The sequence below is a fragment of the Echinops telfairi genome, unplaced genomic scaffold, assembly GCF_000313985.2.
Source record: "Echinops telfairi isolate 266 unplaced genomic scaffold, ASM31398v2 ScPeMD7_5;HRSCAF=22, whole genome shotgun sequence".
In the NCBI taxonomy this organism is placed as follows: Eukaryota; Metazoa; Chordata; class Mammalia; order Afrosoricida; family Tenrecidae; genus Echinops; species Echinops telfairi.
In genome coordinates, this window is record NW_022103901.1 from 1,589,744 (window position 1) to 1,597,910 (window position 8,167).

The following is an 8,167-nucleotide window of genomic DNA, read 5'->3' on the forward strand; positions in this document are numbered from 1 at the left end:
CGGGTTAGGCGGGGCCTCCGGGGGCGGGCTCCTGGGCGTCGGGCTCCGGCTGCGCGCTCCCCATTGGGCGGCCGGGCCGAGGCGCTTTCTTACACAGTGACGCGGGGGCGAGGCCAGTGGGGAGGCGGGGCTTCAAGCCAGTATTCCGAGTCTCATTGCTAGGAGGCTGCGTCAGTCAGGCCGAGAGGGTTTGGGATTGGGGGTTCCGCCGAGTGGGGCGTGACTACAAGTGCCAGGTGTACAGAAGGAGTCAGCCCCGGTTCCCAGTTTAAGGCTGGACCAGCAGGCTGGCGGAGCGGCCTTAGAGGATGCCCAGACGCTGGGAAATGCCCATCTCCTGTGGAGAGCGCAGAGGCAGACACTCAGAGCGCGCTCCGGGACGCCATGGGCTGTCAGCCGCTTTTCCGTAGGCTGGAGAGCCGGACCACTGCCCTCCCGCAGGGCCCGGTGCGGCTCCGACACACTGGGAATGGGCACTCGACCGACCGCTTTACTAGGCCCTAAGTTTATGCAACTTCCTCCGCCCCTTCCTCTTCCTCCTCCCCCTCCCCCTCCCCTCCCTCTCAATCTTTGCTCCTCTTCCTCCCCCGCCCCTTACTTCCTCCCCCACCATCCTCTCTTCCCTCCCCTCCTCTTCCCCTGCCCCCTCACCCGCCCTCTTCACCGAGCTTCAATGCCTGCAGGGGAGAGCTGGGAGTAGGGTGCCACCTGGACGGTTGGCAGTTCGACTTCTCCAGCAGTGCCCTGAAAGAAAGGCCCGGGGACCTGGCTCTGTAAAGACCACCCCCACCCCCACCTGAGACTCGGAGACCACAACGGTCCTCTGTCACTTGGGCCTGTTTGAGTTAATGCCAACTCACAGCGACCCTACAGGGCAGGGGAAGGGCCTGTGGGATTTCCGAGACTAACTCTTTATCAGGGGAGAAAGCCTCCATCTTTCTCCCACAGAGTGGTTGGTGGGTTCAAACTGCCGACCTTGTGGTTAGCAGCTACCACGCAACCCACTTTGCTACCAGGGCTTATATTTAGTTCCCCCAAACTCACTGCCATCGAGTGGATTCCAACGCATACCCTATCGGGCAGGTTAGGACTGGCCCCGTGAGTTTCCAAGACTAACTCTCTATGGGAGCAGAAAGCCTTCCCTTTCCCCTCCGAGGGCCGGTAGTTTCAAACTGCTGGCCTTGTGGTTAGCTGCCCAACATGTAGCGTACTAACAGGCGCGTGCAATAACAAGAGGGGAGGAGTTACAGCAGCGGCACCACCTAGATTCACTCCCCGTGGTAGTGCCTCAGGTTAAGCATTGGGCTGCTCACGGGAACTATGTGGTTCAACCCCATGGGCCCCTCCATGGGAGGAAGATGAGGCTGTCTGTTTCCATAGGATTTACAGCCTCGGAACATTATGGGCGGTTGGCCTCTGTCCTTGAGGTCCACTGTGGGGACCAACAGACTTACCTGCTGTTGGTGGACTGACCCCCCAGTTGTGAAGACATCACGGGAGAACATTAACATGTGATACACTTAGCAAGCCCTGACTGGGCTCCAAATAAGTATGCTCAGTGACTTATGGCACCCCTGTGGGTCTCCTCACCACCATGGAGTTAGTACTGACTCACGGTGTCCCCTGTGGGTCTGCTCCCCATGGAGTCAGTGCAGCTCACAGCGCCCCCTGTGGCTCTCCAAGACCGTAATGGTTTAGGGTAGAAAGCCCAGTCTTTCACCCACAGAGCTGCTGGTAGTCTTCAACGGCCAACCACGTGGCTCAAAGCCCAACCTGTGCGTAAGCACTGCACCACCATGGCTCTGTCTAAGCGCTAGCTGATCTTATTAGAGCGCCTTCACCACCCTAGACTCCAGGGGGCTGAGCACATCTTAAAAAGATCAACCTCTACATCCAAATCCAGACCCATGGCCATTGAGTCAACCCGCTCACAGCGGCCCTGGCCGATGGAGTAGAACAGCTCCGTGGGGTTTCTAAGGCTGTGCGTCTTTAGGGTACTGGTGAAGAACATGACAGTACCACGGGCTGTCAGAAGAACAAATCGGGCTTGCAAGAAGGACGGCCAGCATGCTACTTAGAAGCCAGGACGGCCAGACTTTGTCTCCCCGCTTTGAACATGTTGTCAGGAGAGGACATCATGCTTGGGAAAGCAGAGGACCAGCAAAAAAGAGAAAGGCTTCAGGGAGATGGGTGGACAGTGGCGACAACATGGGCTCAGACACAGGAGCAATGGTGAGGATGACCCAAGACCCGGCAGTGTTTCATTGTTGTGCACGGGGTCGCTATGGTCGGAACCGATCGATGGCCCTCACCAACAACATGTTCTTTAGGGGAGCAGACAGCCTCTTTCTTCTGAGAGACCTGTGGTTCCCAACTGAGCACTTAGCGCTGTGCCCCCCCTGGGTTCTGTATGTTGATTCCATTCAAGTCCAAGCCTGTTGTCTTCCAGTTGATGCTGACTCACAGATACCTTACAGGACGGAGTGGCATTTCCAAGGCTGCAAATCTTTGTAGCAGACCGCCGTCTCTTCTTCCTGTGGAGCAACTGGGGGGCTCCATTGCTGATCGAAATGGTAGCACCCTAGTATTTAGCCACGTGGACCCTGCCCCACCATGTGTGAACAGATGGATAAAATGAGATCAGGGGAGGGACCCTACAGACCGGCTCCTCAAAGTCACCCGAGGTCACCAAGTGAGAGTCCTACTTCCTTATGCTCCATCACTTTGTTCCTCAGGCGACAGGGACAAGCAGAGAAGGGCCAACCTAAACCCAGAAGTGCCTTGAAAGAAAGGCCTGGCAACCTACCCCTACAACAAAATAAAACAAAACGACCGTCCATTGAAAACCCTGACACACGTGGTGTTGCCCAGAGGCGACCACCTCTGACTGCTACTAGGTTAGCCTTGAGGCAGAAGTAAGGAGAGGATGGAGCAGCCTGGGGTGACAATGTTGGGAAGCAGGAGACTAGAAAGATCGGGAGCAGAGTACAGAGGCAAACCCCAATGACACCCTCTTTCAAGTCAAATAAATGATGGAAAGGTGATTCCCCATGCTCTCTGTCCACCCCCAACACAGCCGACTGCGGGATGTGTTTATAAATAGCGCCAGGCCTGTGTTTATACAATCAGTAGATTCCAAAAGGCCGCCTACAGTATTATCAGCGACACCTTCCTGCATCCTCTGGGAGAAACAATGTGCTTTGAGTGGCACTGTATCAGTCCAGGTGGACCAGAGAAACAAATTCATAGACACTCGTGTGTATAAGAAAGAGCTTCACACCAAAGAGCAATCGTACATTAAGAAAACATCCCAGCCCAGTCCACAAGTCCATAAGTCCGTTATTAGCCCGTATGTCCAATACCAGTCTATGAATTCCTCTTCAGACTCATGCAACACATGCAATGACGCCGAGTGCAGGAAGATCACAGGCCAGTGGGTGGAAAGTCTTGTGGATCCAGTGGTGGTGGGAGCAACTCGGTGCTGGTGTGGGTCTCCACGTGGCTCCTCCAGCTCCAGTGCGCTGGCTCCATCAGCAGGTACCCAGTGATCTGGGCACTCGACAGGGTGTGGGGACATTACCCTTCACATGTGTCGAGGGGCTCGGGAACTTGAGAGAAACAAGCTGGCTGCCATGCTACTGATTGCTGAATTGTCCCTTCTGCCCGCGGGTTTGTGCAGCAGGCTGTCCTTTTCAAAGTGCTGCCACGTACCTGAGTTCCTTTGTCCTTTCAACACTGCTGGAGGCAGGCAGGGCAGAGATGGTGGATGCGATGGATGCTGGGCCCCGGACACTGAAGTCACTCCTCAAAGGAAGGGGCTGCTGTTGTAGGGGCCCTTTGATGCCCCTCCACTTTATCCAAGACCGTGTCTTTCTCGAGGGACTGGTCTCTCCTGACCGGGGGTCCAAAGGACGTGAGACTTTGCCTCTGGGAATTTCTTGCCCCTAAGGAGCGTTCTGGCTGCACTGCTTCCAGATGGGACTGTTTGGTCCTTTGGCGGTCCTGCTTCAACCTTCTCTGTCGTCACCGTGGTTCAACTACACTGGCTTTTCTCCAGTCTTCTCATTTGACGTACGACTTGACACGCTGACGTCGGTCGTGGCCTGGGTCAGGCGCCCCTGCATCCGAAAGACTAACAACTTTGTTTTCAGCACTTTCGAGAGGTCCTGGGCAGCAGACGGACCCGGTGCCATTCAGCAGAAAGAGGGTGAGTGATTCGCAGAAGCTGGGCGGGCGACTGGTCCAGTGTGTCCTCTCTGCCAAGCGTGGGTCAGTTGGGCATGCGCGCTTTGAAGGTGGACTCTGTGTGGCGACAGGCGAGTCACTTAGCCTCTCTGTGACGGTGTGTCCTCCTCAGGCACCATGCGGATGGAAACAAAACTCGGATGCATATCCAAGATTTTCATGCATCTAAGATCCCAGCCAAGGAGCCCGGGGGGCGCCTTGAGTTATGCGCTGGGCTGCTGCTAACTGCAAGGCTGGAAAATCAAAACCCACCAGCCGCTCCTCGCAGGACGGTGGGGGCGCCTGCTCCCGACGGTCGGACAGTCTGGGAGATGCCGCGGGGCAGTTCCGTCTGCCCTGCAGGTCACCGCCAGGCTGCCCCCAGCCCTCGGTGGCCCTGCTCATAGTGACAGGCACTGCGGCTCCCGGGCTGCCACAGTGTAACCCCCGGGTGGTGGGAAGGGGGGTGCCCCGGAAGTGCCAGCCCGCGGCTGCACCCTCACTGTCTCACCACGCAGCTCTGCACACGCAAGGCCGAAGCACGTACGTACGTAGGCTGATTGATGGCGTCACGTACGTAGGCTGCGTGACAGGGTCATGTCATGTATGTAGGCTGCATGATGGCGTCACGTATGTACATAGGCTGCGTGATGGCGTCTCCGCGCAGCGTGACCGGAAAGGGATGGCATGCTTGGACGTTGCATGTGCCCGGTGTCAGCCTGCTGACCGCTCGTTCCGCGGCACGCCCCCCTTTCGGGTGTGGGTGGGCGCGTAAGTAGCGCCAAGGTTTGGAAGTAAGTAGCGCCAAAGGCCTGGTGCCCCCCACGGGTTCCCCTCCCCCCCCAAACACGCTCCCCTCCCCCCCAAACACGTTGACTCGGTGACCATGATGGCTAGAACCAGCATCCCCCTGTCTGTCTGCTTCCAGGAGAAGCGACAGAACCACGGTGGAGGGGACCCTCTGTCAGTGGTCCTGGGGGCTAACTGCCACCCGTCCATCAAACACTGGCTTCTCTCCTTCCGCCCATCCATCTGTGTTTCCTACTGTGGTTGTTACATCATCTGTTGTCAATTTGAGACTCCAGAGTGGGGGGTGGAGTCTAGCCTGCCAATCAGGTCACAGCTCAATGACCTCATTTGGAGGTGCTGAGGAGATAAACAGCTCTGGAGGCAGGCCACTTGCTCACTCCCTGGGAGATGTGCTTGCTGACAAGACACGGGGAGCTACGCTAGGGCCTGGAGCTGACGAAGCCACATGGAGACCCACGCCAGCGCTGAGATGCCTCCATTGCCACTGGATCCACAGCCTTCCCACCCACTGGCCTGTGATCTTCCTGCATTCGTTGTCATTGCATGTGTTGCATGAATCTGAAGAGGAATTTATAGATTGGTCTCAGACATAAGGGCTAATATTGGGCTTATGGACTTGATCTGGGTTTGGATGTTTTCTTAATGTACAATTACTCTTTATATAAAGCTTTGTTATGCGCATGAGTGTCTGTGAATTCATTTACTAACACCTACCATCCACTGACCTACTCCTTCCTTCTCTTTATCCATCCATCCATACTTCCTAGTATTCATCCATCCATACTTCCTTTTATACTTCCATCCACCATTAGTATTTCCTACTGTCCATCCACTATGTCCTAGTCTTCAATCCATCAATATTTCTCACCATCCATCTGTCTACCCACCCACGTAATCTATCCATCTATCCATCCATCTGTCCATTATATCTACCCACCTACCTTATTTATCCACACTTCTATCCACCCACCTATAGATTTAGTATATTCACTTATCTACACACCCATCCCATCCACTCCTATCTATCTATCTATCTATCTATCTATCTATCTATCTATCTATCTATCATCTATCTATCATCTATCTATCTATCTATCTATCTATCTATCTATCTATCTATCTATCTATCTATCATCTATCTATCATCTATCTATCTATCTATCTATCTATCTATCTATCTATCTATCTATCTATCTATCTATCTATCATCTATCTGTCATCAACATACCTACCAGCTGATTCTTCGGTTTCATTGCCTTAGAGGACCCCTCCTAGTGCCTCCCCCCTTGTCTCAAGGGGGACAAGAGCAGTGTTCAGAGGGCAGCCTTGTCCCTGTGCCTCTGGTGGCCTGAGCAGGCCAGGGCTCTCCCTGGGCAGAGGGTATGATGGCCTCAGACCCTGCCTCCCTGGAAGGAGGAGGTGGGAGCCAGAGACCCCCCAGGAGGCCCCTGAGGGGCACCAGGTACATGGGGATCTCAGAGACCGACCAGTGGTCCTTTGTACTGGCTGTGACCGTGGTCAGCAGGGAGCCAGCCGTCCCAGGGCTGGTTGCACTACTTGTTAACTCAGTGCACGGTGAAAGTACAAGGACGCAAGGGAAAAGCAGTACGCTGTGGTGGTGCAGCCAGTTCAGGACCCGCTGCTCCGCGGGAGAAAGACAAGGCGGTCTGCTTCTGTGAACAGCGGCAGCTCAGAAGCTCACAGATCCATCCTGTACTCTAGGGCCGCTGGGTGGTGGAGTGGACTCAAAGACAGTGGGTCTGGGGTTTTGTTTTGGTGTTGAATGATCAGAGACCCGGGGGGCTGGTCTACCAAGTGGACGATTAGAGACCGGAGTGCCCTCAGAGAAGCCTCTGCTAAGGCAGAGGGTCGGCGAGAAGAGGACACCCCGTGGGAGAAGGACCTGCCTCATGGCTGCAACCACGGGCTTAGGTGTACTGTCTGCCTGGAGGATGGGCAGCCTGGCCGCTGTTTCCTCGGGTCACGTGCAGCGCTCTTATGGGAGTGTCCCTGCAGCAGGTGGCCCCGTGGCCTTTGTCGGCAAACACCTGCCGTGCAGGTACTGTGGCCACCCCACCATCGCACACCAGCACTGCAAGTCAACCTCATTTGTCCTTAACGCCTGGCAGCCTCATGTGAAAACGCCATGTGCCCTTCCTGGCGTCCACACATGGAAACCGGACCCAGATGGGCTCTGAGTGCCCCCGCCCACCCCTCAAGCAGCCTCTCTGGGACAAGAGTCTCCACTTTCAATCGCTGAATGACAGCCGGCCACAGAGTAGGCCCCATTTCAGAGAAGCTGCTCAGAGGGGCCCTTCCTGTGGCTCCAGGGCATACACCTGCCTGCTAAACCTGTGGGACAGACGGGGTGGGGGGGCATCTGCTCCCAAACCTCTGCCACTGACACCCCTAGTGTGGTGGTGACATCACCTGTCGTCAGTTTGAGAGGATTAAGAGTGAAGGGGTGGAGCTTAGCCTGTCAATCAGGTGGCAGCTTGATGACCTCATTTGGAGGCGCTACAGAGATAAACAGCTCGCTGGAGGCAGGACACAGGCTCACTCCCTGGGACACAGGCTCACTCCTGTGGACAAGACACATGGAGCTAGCCACAGCTCTGGGGCCAGAGGAGCCACGTGGAGACCCTGCCAGCGCTAAGATGCTTACATCACCACTGCATCCCCAAGACTTTTACACCCACCAGCCTGTGACCGTCCTGCATTCAGCGTCATTGCTTGTGTCGCATGAGTCTGAAGAGGGCTTTATAGATTGGTATCGGACAGCTGGGCTAATGCTGGACGTATGGACTTGATCCAGACTGGGCTGGGATGTTTTCACAATATTCATCTGCTCTTTCTTATACACATATGGGTGTTTATGAATTTGTTTCTCTAGTCTACCTGGACTAACACCCCTAGACTGCGCAGTTCTACCTGGCAACACATGGGGGCACTATGCATCAGAATGATCTCCGTGGAGACTGGCCGAAGGGTTGTAACAGCTCAGCATGAAATGGCACATGCAGCCCTCCTGGCCGTGGGGTTCCCTGGACAGCCACCCGAGTCTCCCGAGAGCCTGAATCGCAGGGAGTCCTCTGAGTGCCCAGCACCAGCCCTGGGGATAGACACCCGAACA